Source organism: Phoca vitulina, unplaced genomic scaffold (genome assembly GCF_004348235.1).
Source record: "Phoca vitulina isolate PV1807 unplaced genomic scaffold, GSC_HSeal_1.0 scaffold1, whole genome shotgun sequence".
Classification (NCBI taxonomy): Eukaryota; Metazoa; Chordata; class Mammalia; order Carnivora; family Phocidae; genus Phoca; species Phoca vitulina.
In genome coordinates this window covers 64,663,241-64,678,490 of record NW_022589704.1, presented here as the reverse complement: position 1 = coordinate 64,678,490, position 15,250 = coordinate 64,663,241, and the positions used below count along the sequence as shown (strand labels likewise).

Here is a 15,250-nt window from a genome sequence, read left to right as displayed (position 1 = left end):
AAGATTAACAGTATGATGGCCATAAAAATGTATAAACACATATTGAGGTCAGGTAACCTTACAATACATCTATGCTTGATCTTTCTATCTACACATCCTGTGAAAAATAAATTTTATTATTTTTAGTATGCTAACAAGTAAGTATTTAGACAGAATTAGCATAAGGTATTTTTTGTAAAGTATAATATTTGCACAGTATTGGCCACATTTTTATTGTTTTATGTTTAATATAAATTTGTGTACACCAATAATTATTATATTCAGATAACCAAGACCCTAGTAGAAATAATACAAGTGCCAAACTGCCAATGCCTGAAATACTTGAAAGATCATATCTGACAGTTGGCAGAAAAGCTTGTTGATACTTAAAATTAAAAAAAAAAAGAAAGAAATTAGTGTAAAATGAAATCCAAACTTATTTGTTCTATTATCTCTTGGATTTAAGAATATGAACCAGGATGATATAGATAGAAGGTTTTTGATCAAGACAAAAAAAGTCAGATATTATATTGGAATCAAAATGCCGAAGACCATAGTAATTATTTCATCCAATACCACCCATTTTAGTATAAAATTTCAGGATATACTTGAAAAGATCATAAAGTATTATTTATACTGTCAAAAAACAGTGGCTACCAAAGTGAGTACCACATGCAAACTCTGAAACAAAGATTCAATGAAATTAAACATGGCAGACTCACAAGACAGGAATGAATTCATTGTCATTATGATCATATAATTGATCATAACACAAGCTTTTCCCGCCCAGAAATTTATGATCAAACATGATGTTTACAAACATACACATACACAGAAATTTTTAGAAAAAATACATACAGCAATTGTAGCAAAACTCTGTCAATTTTTCCTAATATTGCTTTATAAGGGGTAGAGCAGCACATCAATGGAAGAGTTCATTTTTCATTCTCATTTGCTAAACGACATGTGAATATTGAAACTAGTAGTTATTACAGCACATGCTTCCCTTATTAAGATTACAGCTTTACTATTTTTTTAGAATAGTTCCACAAATACAAGTGCTAAAAGTAAGGAAATACTCATTTCCATTAAATTGATTCCTTAATCTATTAATTTGCATTAATATCATAGGCCTAATCTGAAATATTAATTTTTAGAGATTTACTGGGAAGCTAAAAGTGTTCTTTATGGGTACCACATTCTCAGTGCTATTATTATCACACATTATTCAACATCAGTAAAAAAAAAGGCATTGATACATTATTGTACGTAAGGAATGATGTAAGCAAAGTTCTTTATAATGAGAGTAAAGAATTATGAATACTCTAATACTCATAATTTATTGACATCGGGGCATTATTCCCACCAGGTCAAAGAGTTTTATAATAGTATCAGTTATGAACAGTATCCCTATGAAATGTCATTTGATTGAATTCATCTAAAATGACTTGAAAATAAAGAAAATGAAATTAATTATAAGACTGAATATATTTAAGGTTTTAAAATATACATTACTCCAAGAAACAATGGGGAAATGTATAATTACTAATAGGCCCTACTGTGCCAATTACCACAAAAACTAATTTTGAGTATGTTATCTTTTAAAAGACTACAGTTATTTGATGCCCTCAGTTCTTGACTTCTTAGCTGCATGTGGACTGTCACCAGGGAACTGAAAGACAACGTACTATGATTCTGTGGCGATGAGACCAAGACCTTCAAATGTGAAAAATGGGTTATTGCCCTGGATTTTGAGGCAAAGCAGTGGGAGAAACAGCTGAGAGAAAGAATGCAAAGCACTTTCCTGCTAGTAGCCAAAATACTGACAACTAGCAAATAGTTCTCATGGTTTCCTCTAAGGTGGTAACAATTTTTAAATAAAATGATTCTAATTTGCAGAATGCCTACTCAGTCTAAATTAATGAAAACATCTTCAACCTCAGTATTTGGTTTTCTCACTGAGCATTAACAAAGAAGATATGCCGAGTTAATTTGTAAGCAAATAAAATTAAGATGATTATATAAAGTATATTTTGTCATTTCTGAAACCTTTTATTTTCATAGCTTTTATGGCAATTTTTTGTCAAGTAAATTCAGAGTTTGGCTCAAATTTTATATCATAAATGACAGTTATTCAAGATAATTCCTCATGAGAACAGACATTATCAAAATATTTAATATGAACTATAGTTTGTATCATAAGCCAAATTGCTATGGCTTTTTAGAAATTCAAGTTAAAATGTTTTTAGGAATTCTGTGTTTTCCTGGGGATGCATGAAGTATTCACAAAGTAGCTATTTTAGGACTGTATGTAACATTAAACATTTATGTGCATGCCCTAGTGATGTAGACAGTTCGGTTCTAATCTATTCATCCTTTAAATTTAATATTTACTAAAGTGGAAGTTTCTTTAACAGGGTCCAAAAGGATGCTTTTAAGTAGAAAGGCTAACATCTATAATAAAAACTTTCTCTTAAAGGGAAATGCATTTTATTCTCATAGCAGGTGTTGCTATATTTAACTATTGAATTTTCTTATTTTCTTGCTTAGTACCCAGAGAAGATCATGTCAATCATTAGAATCATTTTACAAAATAAATTATATGATTATTGTCATATCTATAAACTCAATCATTTGTAATTTAGTTTCCTTTCTTGTAACATTGAAAATTGAAGAATTATTAGAGTACACTAAGACCAGTGAAATAAATACTTTAGTGTAAAAAATTTCCCTTTCAATATTACAAATATGCTATTTTGTAATTTTTGCATGGATTTTATTTTTAATGAAAAGTGAAATATACTTTTTGTCTATTACATGGCAGCAAAGATTTTTTTTTTTACCTTTGACAGCCTAATTTTTTTTTAACCTTATATAGGCTGTAAACATAGGATCATAGACCTAAACTCATTAGCATTAGGAATAAGAATATGCCATAGACAGCATTCCTGCTTTTTTATTGAATAATATGGTATTGCCTGTAGGTACTTTCTAAAATTTTGTCTTTGTTTCTTTTAGGCAAAATCTATACACTTGATTCAAAAATTTTAAATGTATAAATAATATATGGTAAAAAACAAAAGTCCTTTCCACTCACTCCCTAATTCTATCACCTTGAGGTACCTACTATATACACAGTATGTATGTATATGTATACACACACACACACACATACATATATATATATCTTTCCATATTCTTTAATGTGTATCCATAAAACACTGAAGTAGTTTTGAAACATTCTAATCTTGATTATAAATGATAGCTATCTAAGAAGCCCCTTTCAACTACTGAATATACGATCAGGTTAAGATGGTGGAGTAGTAGGACCTTCTGTTTGCCTTGTCCCTTGAACACAGCTAGATAAATAGCAAATCATTCTGAACACCCAGGAAATTGATATGAGGACTGGGAGAACAAACTGCACAACTAGAGGGAGAGAGGAGACCACAACGTGGAAGGTAGGAGGTGTGGAGATGTGATTTGGGGAGAGAAGGATCACAGGTGCTGCAGAGGGGAGGGAGCCTTGATCACAGAGAGCGGGCAGAAAAACAGAGGGAGAGAGAGAGCAGTGCACAGGGGACTGCACAAGAAAAACACTACCCCAAAACCTGTGACTGGGAAAACAAGAAGGGTTGATTGTCGTGAGATTTTACAACCACTGGAGCTCAAAAACCAGAGTTTTAGAAGTCTGCACTGTGGTCGGTGTGGAGTCTGGTGGGCACAGCAGTGCTCCTGTGGAGAAGAAGGACAGGAGCCCGGGAGCACATGTCATGATTAGAGGATCCCCTGGGATGCACTGGAAGAGACAGTTTCCCCTTCTTGGTGTGCATCTGGGAAAGGGAGCATGACCTCTCAGGGGAAAAAAGAGCCGGTGGATGTCATTGTGCTCCCATTCCTTAGCATAGGGGCAGAGACACCTGCTGAGGGGAGCTAACCTGGAGGCTGGGTTTTTGCTGTGCTTTACACTAAACTCCAGTCTCCTGTGTGTTAGTGTGACCGCCCTTCTGAGACAAACTGGCACCAGCCCCAGCACAGTGAGACCCTTCCCCCAGAGGACCAGCTCAGGTCTGTGCTACACCAGGTCCCTTAAGTTTGGAGTTTTGAAACTCAGCCAATGTGTCTTAGATAAAACACAGGTGCACTGCATTGCTGGGAGGAAAGGCAGCATGGATACAAACAGGGTGAAGCCAGGGATCTGAGGGAAGCCTAGGACACATGAGGGGAGATTGTTCACTCTTCTGTGAGGGCTTCCTAGACAGCGGTGGGCAGGAATGCCCTGTGCAGGATGAGCCATTTTTCGCCCCTGCCCATCAGCATGCACTTTTAGAGAGCATAACAACACCAACAGTGGAGGCCTGAACCACTTACATCAACCCCTGCCCCCCTGTGCTCTGCAGGTGCCTCTTTACTAGGGTTAAGTGTGCCTGAGAACCAGAGCAGTGAGCCCCTCTCCCAGAAGACCAGCACAAATCCCTGCATGCACCAAGTCTACTGACCATAAAGTGCTGCAGAGCTTTGGCTCTATTGGAAAGAGGATCTGGCCTCTTTTAACAAGCAGACCAGAGCACACCAATTTAAAACTCACCACACACTGGACAAGATCCAAACACATCCCACTGCAGGCAGGAAGTAACTCTGCAGAAGACTGACCTGAGGGAAAGAACAGCCAAAACAGAGCAGCAGAGTGCACACAGCATACAACAGAAACACTTCCTAAAGTGCCAGACCCTGGACAGTATATGATCTCTTTTTCATAAAGCCATTACTCTCAGGAGCAGGAAACATAAGAAGCTTTACTAATACACAGAAGAAGACAGACACAGATTTTAAAACAACAATCATAAGGATACTAGCTGGGCTTGAGAAAAGCATAGAAGACATCAGGGAGTCCCTTTGTGCAGAGATAAAAGACCTAAAAACTAGTCAGGCCAAAATTTTAAAAAATGCTATAATGGAGATGCAAACTAACTGGATGTAAGGATTACAAGGATGGAAGAAGCAGAGGAACAAATAAGTGATACAGAAAATAAAATTATTGAAAATAATGCAGTTTAAAATAAGAGGGAAAGACAAATATTGGATCATGAATGTAGACTTAGGGAACTCAGTGACTCCATAAAGTATAATAACATTCACATCATAGGAGTCCCAGATGAAGAAGATGGGGAAAAAGGGAGAAGGTATATTTGAGCAAATTGTAGCTGAAAACTTCCCTAATCTGGGGAAGGAAACAGACGTCAAATGCGGAAGGCCCAGAGAACTCCCATCAAAATCAACAAAAGCAGGCCAACACCAAGACATATCACAGTAAAATTTGCAAAATACAGAGATAAGGAAAAAATCCTAAAGCAGCAATGGAAATGAAATCCCTAACTTTTAAGGGAAGACAAATAAGGTTAGCAGCAGACCTAACTACAGAAACTTGACAGGCCAGAAGAGAGTATCATGATAGATTCAATGTGCTGAATGGGAAAAATATGTAGCCAAGAATACTTTATCCAGCAAGGCTATCATTCAGAACAGAAGGAGAGATAAAGAGTTTCCCAGACAAACAAAAACTAAAGGAGTTTGTGATCACTAAACCAGCCCTAAAAGAAATATTAAAGGGGACCCTTTGAGTGGGAAAGACCAAAATTGACAAAGACTAGAAAGGAATAGAGAAAATCTCAAGAAACAACAACCTAACAGATAATACAATGGTACTAAATTCACATATACCTATAATGATTCTGAGTATAAATGGACTAAATGCTCGAATCAAAAGTCACAGGGTATCAGAATGGATAAAAAAAAAAAGAAAAGAAAACAAGACCCATCTATATGCTGCCTATAAGAGACCCATTTTAGACCTAAAGACACCTGCAGATTGAAAGTGAGGGGATGGAGAACCACTTATTATGCTAATGAATGTCAAAAGAATGTCAAGTAGCCATACATATATCAGACAAACTAGATTTTAAACCAAAGACTGTAACAACAGATGAAGAAGGGAACTATATCATAATAAAGGGGTCTATCCAACAAGAGGATCTAACAATTGTAAATATTTATGCCCCCAACTTGGGAGCACTCAAATATATAAAACAATAACAAACATAAAGAAACTCATTGATAGCAATACAATAATAGTAGGGGACTTTAATACCCCACTCGCAGCAATGGACAGATCATCTAAGCAGAAATCAACAAGGAAACATTAGCTTTGAATGACACACTGGACCAGATGGACTTAAGAGATATATTCAGAATATTTCATCCTAAAGCAGAATACACATTCTTTTCGAGTGCACACGGAACATTCTCCAGAACAGATCATATACTAGGTCACAAATCAGGCCTCAATAAGTATGAAAAGACTGAGATCATACCATGCATATTTTCAGACCACAGTGCTATGAAACTTGAAGTCAACCACAAGAAAAAATTTGGAAAGACCACAAATACACGGAGGTTAAAAAACATCTTATTAAAGAATGAATGGGTTAACCAGGAAATTAAAGAAGAAATTTAAAAATACATGGAAGCAAATGAAAATGACAACATGACATTCCAAAATCTTTGGGATGCAGCCAAGGCAGTCATAATAGGAAAGTATATAGCAATACAGGCCTAACTCAAGAAGCAAGAAAAGTCTCCTATGCACAACCTAACCTTATCCTAAAGGAGCTAGAAAAGGAACAGCAAATAAAACCTAAAGCCAGCAGAAGGGAAATAATAAAGATTAGAGCAGAAATAAGTGAAATAGAAACAAACAAACAAAAAAAAACCCCAGAAGAACAGATCAATGAAACTGGGAGCTGGTTCTTTGAAAGAATTAATAAAATTGATGAACCCCTAGCCAGACTATCAAAAAGAAAAGAGAAAGGACGCAAATAAATAAAACCACAAATGAGAGAGGAGAGATTACAACCAACACCACAGAAATACATACAATTAATTATAAGAGAATATTATGAAAAATTGTATGTCAACAAATTGGGCAATCTGGAAGAAATGGATGAATTCCTAGAAAAATAAACTGTGAAAACTGAAACAGAAAGAAATAGAAAATTTGAACAGTCTGATAACCACCAAAGAAATCGAATCAATAATCAAAAATCTCCAAACAAAAGTTCAGGGCCAGATGGCTTCCCAGGGGAATTCTACCAGACATTTAAAGAAGAGTTAATACCTATTCTTCTCAAACTGTTCCAAAAAGTAGAAATGGAAGGAAAACATCTGAACTCATTCTACAAGGCCAGCATTACTTTGATTCCAAAACCAGACAAAGAGCCCACTAAAAAGGAGAATTACAGGCCAATATCCCTGATGAATATGAATGCAAAAATTCTCAACAAGATACTAGCAAATCGAATCCAACATTACATTAAAAGAATCATTCACACAATCAGGTAGGATTTATTCCTGGGCTGCAAGGATGATTCAATATTTGCAAATCAATCAATGTGATACACCACATTAATAAAAGAGGATAAAAACCATATAATCTTCTCAACAGAGGCAGAAAAAGCATTTGATAAAAATACTCAACAGAGTAGGGATAGAGGGAACATACCTCAATATCATAAAGGCCATATATAGACCCACAGGTAATATCATCCTCATGGGGAAAAACAGAGCTATAGTCAAGAAGAAGACAGGGATGTCCACTCTAACCATTGTTATTTAACATAGTTCTGGAAGTCCTAGCCCTAGCAATCAGACAACAAAAAGAAGTAACAGGCATCCAAACTGGCAAGGAAGAAGTCAAACTTTCACTATTCGTAGATGACATGATACTCTGTACAAAACCCAAAAGACTCCACCAAAAAGTTTCTAGAACTGATATACAAATTCAGTAAAGTTGCAGGATACAAAATCAATGTACAGAAAGCTGTTATATTTCTCTACTCCAATAATGGAGCAGCAAAAAGAGAAATCAAAGAAGCGATCCCATTTACAATTGCACAAAAACCATACGCTATCTCAGAATAAACCTAACCAAAGAGGTAAAAGATCTGTACCCTGAAAACTATAGAACACTGATGAAAAAAATTGAAGATGACACAACCAAATGGAAAACATTCCATGCTCATGGATTGGAAGAACAAACATTAAAATGTCTATACTACCCAAAGCAATCTACACATTTAATGCAATCCCCATCAAAATACCACCAGCATTTTTCACAGAGCTAGAGCAAACAATCCTAAAATTTGTATGGAACCATAAAAGATCCCAAATAGCCAAAGCAATCTTGAAAAAGAAAAGCAAAGCTGGAGGCATCACAATTCTGGACTTAAAGATATATTTCAAGACAGTATGGTACTGGCACAGAAACAGACATATAGATCAATGGAAGAGAAGAGAAAACCCCGAAATGGACCCACAACTATATGGTCAACTAATCTTTGACAAAGCAGGAAAGGATATCCAATGGAAAAAATCTCTTCAACAAATGGTTTTGGAATTTGGTCTGGACAGCAATATGCAGAAGAATGAAACTGGACCACTTTCTTAAACCATATACAAAAATAAATTCAAAATGGATGAAAGACCTAAATGTGAGACAGGAAACCATCAAAATCATTGAGAACACAGGCAGGAACCTCTTTGACTTCAGCCATAGCAACTTCTTACTAGACACTTCTCTAGAAACAAGGGAAACAAAAGCAAAAATGAACTATTGGGACTTTATCTGATAAAGGGTTAGTATCCAAAATCTATAAAGAACTTATCAAACTTGACACCCCCCAAAAAACAAATAATCCAGTTAAGAAATGGGCAGAAGATATGAATAGATGTTTTTCCAAAGAAGGTGTCTAGATGGCTAACAGACACACAGAAAGAAGCTCATCACTCATCATCAGGACAATACAAATCAAAACTACAGTGAGATATCACCTCAACCTGTTAGAATGGCTAAAATTAACAACACAGAAAACAGCAGATGTTGGCAAGCATTTGGTGAAGGGGGAACCCTCCTATGATGTCGGTGGGAATGCAAACTGGTGCAGCTAACCTGGAAAACAGTATGGAGGTTCCTCAGAAACTTAAAAATCAAACTACTGTATGACCCAGCAATTGTACTACTGTGTATTTACCCAAAGGGTACAAAAATACTGATTCAAAGGGACTCATGCAACCTGATGTTTATAACAGCATTATCAACAATAGCCAAATTATGGAAAGAGCCCGAATATCCACTGACTGATGAATGGATAAAGAAGATGTGTATATATACAATGGAATATTACTCAGCCATAAAAAGAATGAAATCTTGCCATTTGCAATGACGTGGTTGGAGCTAGTATATTATGCTAAGCATTATAAGTCAAAGAAAGACAAATACCATATGATTTCACTCATATGTTGAATTTAAGAAACAAAATAGATGAACATAGCAGTGAGTTAAAAAAAGAAGAGAGAGGGAGGCAAACCATAAGAGAACTATAGAGAACAAACTGAGGGTTGCTAGAGGGGAGGTGGGCATGGGCTAAATGGATGATGCGGATTAAGGAGGGCACTTGTGGTGAGCACTGGGTTTTACATGTAAGTGATGAATCACTAAATTCAACTGCTGAAACTAATATTACACTATATGTTAACTAACTAGAATTTAAATAAAAACTTGTAACATTAAAAAATATGATCAAATTAAACGTTTTTTTTTTTACTCTTCATGGTTCTTTTGATTGCCTAGAAGGTGTGTTTTCTACAACAATGAATATGAGTAGAGACTGTTAAATATAGGTGTCATATGAGAAACTGTGCTAAGCTGGTAACTTACAAATTTATTACTGACATATCCTGAAATAGGCATTTACATCATAAGGCTAGTTCATTCTAGTATGGATGGCAGTTAATGCTAGTTGGTCATTTCTTATTTCAAGAAGTATGAAGTACGATTGTCTAATAATTTGATAATCTGGCACTCAAAAGCCAAAAAAAAATCAAACCTATAGTAGCATTGTAGAAAACACCTTATTCAAAGAGGATGTTTGGTGTTGAAAACATTCCAAAGATGTTATATTTAAAGTATATACTATAATAGTGCTTGCTACATACAACAAAACATATCCTTTGAGGAGCAGAGCCTAGAATAGTTATTTCACCTGAGCATCAAAACAAAGAAACACAGAGGACAGCAAGAAGTTGAGAGAAGCAAATCAAAGGGAAGGGATGGGCATATATGGACAGAAAAATTACGGGAGACATTACTGATAAACTAAGCTCTACTGTATGTCGTTAAGTTTAAGAATTTTTTTATTAGTTTCAAATCAATATCACCCATCTTTTAATTTTACAGTCTAATTTTACAAGTGATATTCATAATGAGGGCTCTAAATCATTAAAGGAGTAAAATGGTAAAGTTCATAATAAAGGATCAAAGGAGCTTTAGAGAATTCCACAAATAGCTACTATGCTTTGTGTAAAAGGCCAATGTTTTCCAAGTTACCCTTCTGTAATGGGATAACTTCAACTTTAAATATTTTTTTCTGATCTGGAACCAAAATATGCTTTCCTCTCCCTTGCAATTGTTAGGGTCCTTTTTGCCTTCTGGAGAAATGAAAATATTATCTTCCTACAGCTTTTTTAAAATTGGAGACTACCTATGGTATTACCATTTGTGTTTTTCATCTTAAGAGTATTGATACTTAGTTTCTTTACATGATTTAGCATTCTGGGCCCCTCAAGTCCTTCTAATCCTTTTCTGATCTCTCTGAAGTTCTGGTCTCTCTCAAGATTCTTTTTAAATGGTAATGCCAGTTAAAAACTACTAAAGATAACCTGGAAAATTCAATAGTATTTTCCTTTTGTTATCTAGATTTTCATTTTACTTCCATTTAAATTATGAGAAAACTTTAGTGTAATTACCAGTTACAATAAACTCTTGGCTCACATAATTATGGGCAACTAAAGTCCCAGCACTTTTTCAAAGAAAAGGCAAGAAGATGGAAGTTTCCCTTTCCTAGTGTTCTTTATGACTGCTAGAGAAACTGTGTGGGCTTTTAGAGAACAGCTGCTTGTTCAGCAGGAAATCCACTGAACACTTCCATCGAAGGGTCTACACGGGATATAGCATTAGATGATGCAGAAATAATGAGGTCAAATCTCAGGCACCACCACGGAAATTCAAAATAAAGCAAATGATTTCACTGAACGTTCTTAGTTTTCCCAGAAACTTCTACGTAGGGCACTTCCTATCCAATAACATGACAAGTTACATGCCTAAAAGGTTAAGATCTTGCATATAAAAGCAAACAAACAGATTTTGGCCACCTAACAAGATTGGACTGGTTACAGATTTCTCAGCCAGATCCTACAGTGTCCTCTTGGACCTCCACAAGGCTAGTGGAACTCACCAATAAGGCCTTGCTATGTGATCAACCAGCGGTATTGAAGGTCTCTGTGCACTAACACAGAACTATCTGCTGAGAATAGATACTTAAGTAGCTGGAATACAGTGGGTCATATCAGAAAGAATATCTTACAGAGGACAATAGGGGAAGGGAGGGAAACCTGAATGGGAAGAAATCAGAGAGGGAGACAAACCATGAGAGACTCTTGGCTCTGGGGGGGAAACAAACTGAGGGTTGCAGATAGGGAGGTGGGTGCGGGAATGGGGTAGTTGGGTGGTGGGCATTAAGAAGGGGTTGTGATGTGATGAGCACTGGGTGTTATATGCAACTAATGAATCATTGAACATTATATCAAAAATTAATGATGTACTATATGTTGGCTAACTGAATTTAAATTAAAAAAAAAAAGAACATCTTAAAAACTTAAAAACAAACATTTAAACAGTTCTACTACTGAAGCCTGCTAGAAAATTCCAATCCTTACTTACCCACATAGGCAAACAGGACAGCAAAATGTGAGGTAAAAGCGTAGACTCTAAGTCTCAAGCTCATTCATTATTTATAATTAAAAAAATAATAACAAACAAAAAATAAACTACTTGTACATTTATGTTATCCCCTAGAACCACTCCTAATGAGGAAGGGCAAGGAAAGACAAATTCCAATGAATGGAACAATTACCAGTTTTTTTAAACACATGGCTTTCTAATATTGAAAATACAATGTAAAATAAAATCTGGCACAGATAAAATATATCTTTCCTAACCTTTATGTAGGCAGCTTCTGCCAAAGAAAAAGATTATATTTCAAGTCTTCACAAATGAAATATCCAGAGCTTTTTGGTTTCAGGAGAATGACCATTTGTTAACATGCACCTCATGTTTTCTAACAGTTTGGTAAAAAATTTATATAGTAATAATAATTCAGGAATTAAACACACACACATACACACACACATTTCTGGAAACTGTTTTCTCAAAAATTGTGTGTTTCACCTATACATGTATACATACTATCATGTATGTATGCATCTTTATGTAGATTCTAAGGGGAGGAAATTTACTCTATTCTGAAACAAAATTTTTTTACAAGAGAATATTGCCTCTGAGTCACCACCCATCTGAAATAGAAAAGTATGTCTCTTACTTAGGAGCACTTTTAAAATTAACTTCAAGTAAACTAGAACAATATTAGTTTGTTTGCTTTTTTTTTAATTGGAAACTGTTTGCATCATCATCACTAGAGCATATCATTTTCAAGATAAAGTTTTGCTTTCAACATTGCATAATGGAAAACAACAATACAGACATCCCAACAATGACAGAGCAATTCAAAATATGAACTAGATTATAAGAAAAAAGGCAAGATTCTTATTAACATGGATTTTCTCTTCACAGGAAATTATTCATTAGAGTTCATCCATTCAACAAGCTATACTAAAATTAAGACAAAATATATCTGAGTGGCATATTTTCTTTTATACTTGTTAGAAATACTAGATAAGGCAAACCATATTAGTTTCCAATTTTATAAAAAGTGTTTTATGTCTTATTGAAAGGTTTAGTGTTCACTTCATAATATGTTCCATTTAAACCTCTTACCTTCTTGATGCTATATGCGTCCTTATGAGATATAACCATAATAAGAAACATTCTCATCAGTGGATAATATTGCTTTTGGAATCAAATTAAGCATTTCAAGCACTTATAACTCATTCATTCATAGGCTGAGCCTATAAATTTTAATTGATGCATTTTATATATGATCAAATAAAATCAAATGTTAGTTACTGAATTGATTAAAGAAATAAAGCCCTAGTTACCACTGTGCTTAAAATCATTGAAAAATATATTCAAAGTTTAGCCTAGAAGCTGGGTACTTTGACTCTGTGTACCCAGAACACAGCTTATTTGTATGAGTCTCAATTTCTGTAAATACAGGTCTAGTACTTTTATGTTCTGAGATTTTATGTTTATGGCTAAAATATTTTCCCACAAAAATCATTTCTCAATAGAGTTTTAATTTACTAAATTTAAATGTGACTATTTTGTCCAGCTTTACTGAGATATAATTGACATATAACATTGTGTAAGTTTAAGGTATACAAAGTCATGATTTGATACATGTATATATTGTGTGTTTATATATATATGTGTGTATATATATACATATACATATATATATTTACCACATCCTTCCCACACATAATTACCATTTATTGTTGTTGTTATGATGAAAACATTAAAGTTCTACTCTTAAAGCAATAAATGTGACAATTTAATGTGACATACAATAGATTGGATTGGATTAGATTAGGAAAGGAAGTTGCTAGAGGTTTTCAAATTAAATATTGCTTCAATGACTTCTGTTACATTCTATATCTTACTTTTATAATCCATCCAATAAAAATCTATAGATCATGCACTTGAAATCACCTAAGGATATGAGAGATATATATCAAGGAAGTCATTAAGAGAATCACAAAAAATGATGGAATTGCCCCCGTGACATGCTATGATGCCAATTCATCTATAGAGCAATTGTGTATGTTTCTACTTTCTTGCAATGGGTCAGGCAGAAACATTTTGTAGCTGAACAGCATGCATGACACTGAAAAAAATATCATATATGTATGATTTTTTTTAGATAACCTGTATAAAAGTGGCCACATATGTCTCTGTCTGGTTAAAAGCACAGAGCTGCATCCTTGATTGATCCAGTTTGGTTTTACCCCTGTGAGAAGTAAGAAGGTTAGGTACCGAAGTTTAGAAATGTAGAATGATGAAACAGTTTAGTCAACTGATTTAAAATGTTTAAAGTCACACACCTGTAAGTAAAAATTAGTTATATGTTCGAAAATACATGCTATATGGTTAATGCAAAGCAGTATCTTTGAAACACAGTAATAAGACTGAATATCATTCAACACAGATTTTAAAACAATCAACTCAACAGTTATATAATTCTTTTATTTAGGGAGTGAATTTAAATACTATAATGTGCTAAGGCAATCTTTTGCATTCTGTTTGCTCTTTATAACAACCATTTAAAAATAAGTGATTCTCAATACTAGAGTGGGTGAGAGTAGGAGTGTGTAGTTTTTAAAAAGTATATTCTAAAATTAGAATTTCTTGATTTACTTTTAATTATCATATTTATTTAATTTTGACATTTCAAATAGCACTGAAGGAAAAATGTTTCCAAATTCAAAATATAAAGAATAAGAAACACTGATTCAAATGTCAGACCAAAATTTCATTGTTTTTAGACACATAAACAAATCTAGTAAAGATGAAAGAGTTTTCAAATAGTTTGAAACCAATCTGCAAAAAAGAAATGGTTAAGTAAAATTCTATAGAGTCTCTAGAACCCTCAGTTTGTAGGAGGGGTGGGGGGATGGGCTAGCCTGGTGATGGGTATTAAAGAGGGCAGGTACTGAATGGAGCACTGGGTGTTATACGCAAACTATGAATCATGGAACACTACATCAAAAACTAATGATGTAATGTATGGTGATTAACATAACATAATTTAAAAAAAGAGGAAAAAAATTGTACAGAGTCTTTTTTGTTTTGTTTTGTTTTGTGTTTTTAAGAATCTATGCATAAAAATAGGATCAAACCCAGCTTAACTGTATAATTAAGGTATAGTATAATTATAATTATACGATTGTATAATTGTAACTAATCCCTAAATCTTGCCAAACCAAATGCAATTCTGGAAGAGTTTATTGTATTTTCTGAAAGCAATGATAAAAAGAAATCTAAACTGCCTTCTTGGTGAAGGCAATAACTGCCTGTTTGAGGAAAAAACTTCATAAAAAATCTAAAGAGAGACCAAATAACAACATAATTAAAACCACCATACACTAAAAAGACATAAAATATTTAACCTTGATGACTACAAATATTTAAACAATTTTTTAT

At 34.3% G+C, this 15,250-nt stretch overlaps 1 protein-coding gene across 2 annotated transcripts in view; it reads right to left on the bottom strand.

Annotated features, from left to right (window-relative positions):
- SCN9A (sodium voltage-gated channel alpha subunit 9) overlaps positions 1–15,250 on the bottom strand; it is a 176,744-nt gene that overhangs the window by 41,007 nt on the left and 120,487 nt on the right. The window lies entirely within an intron of this gene.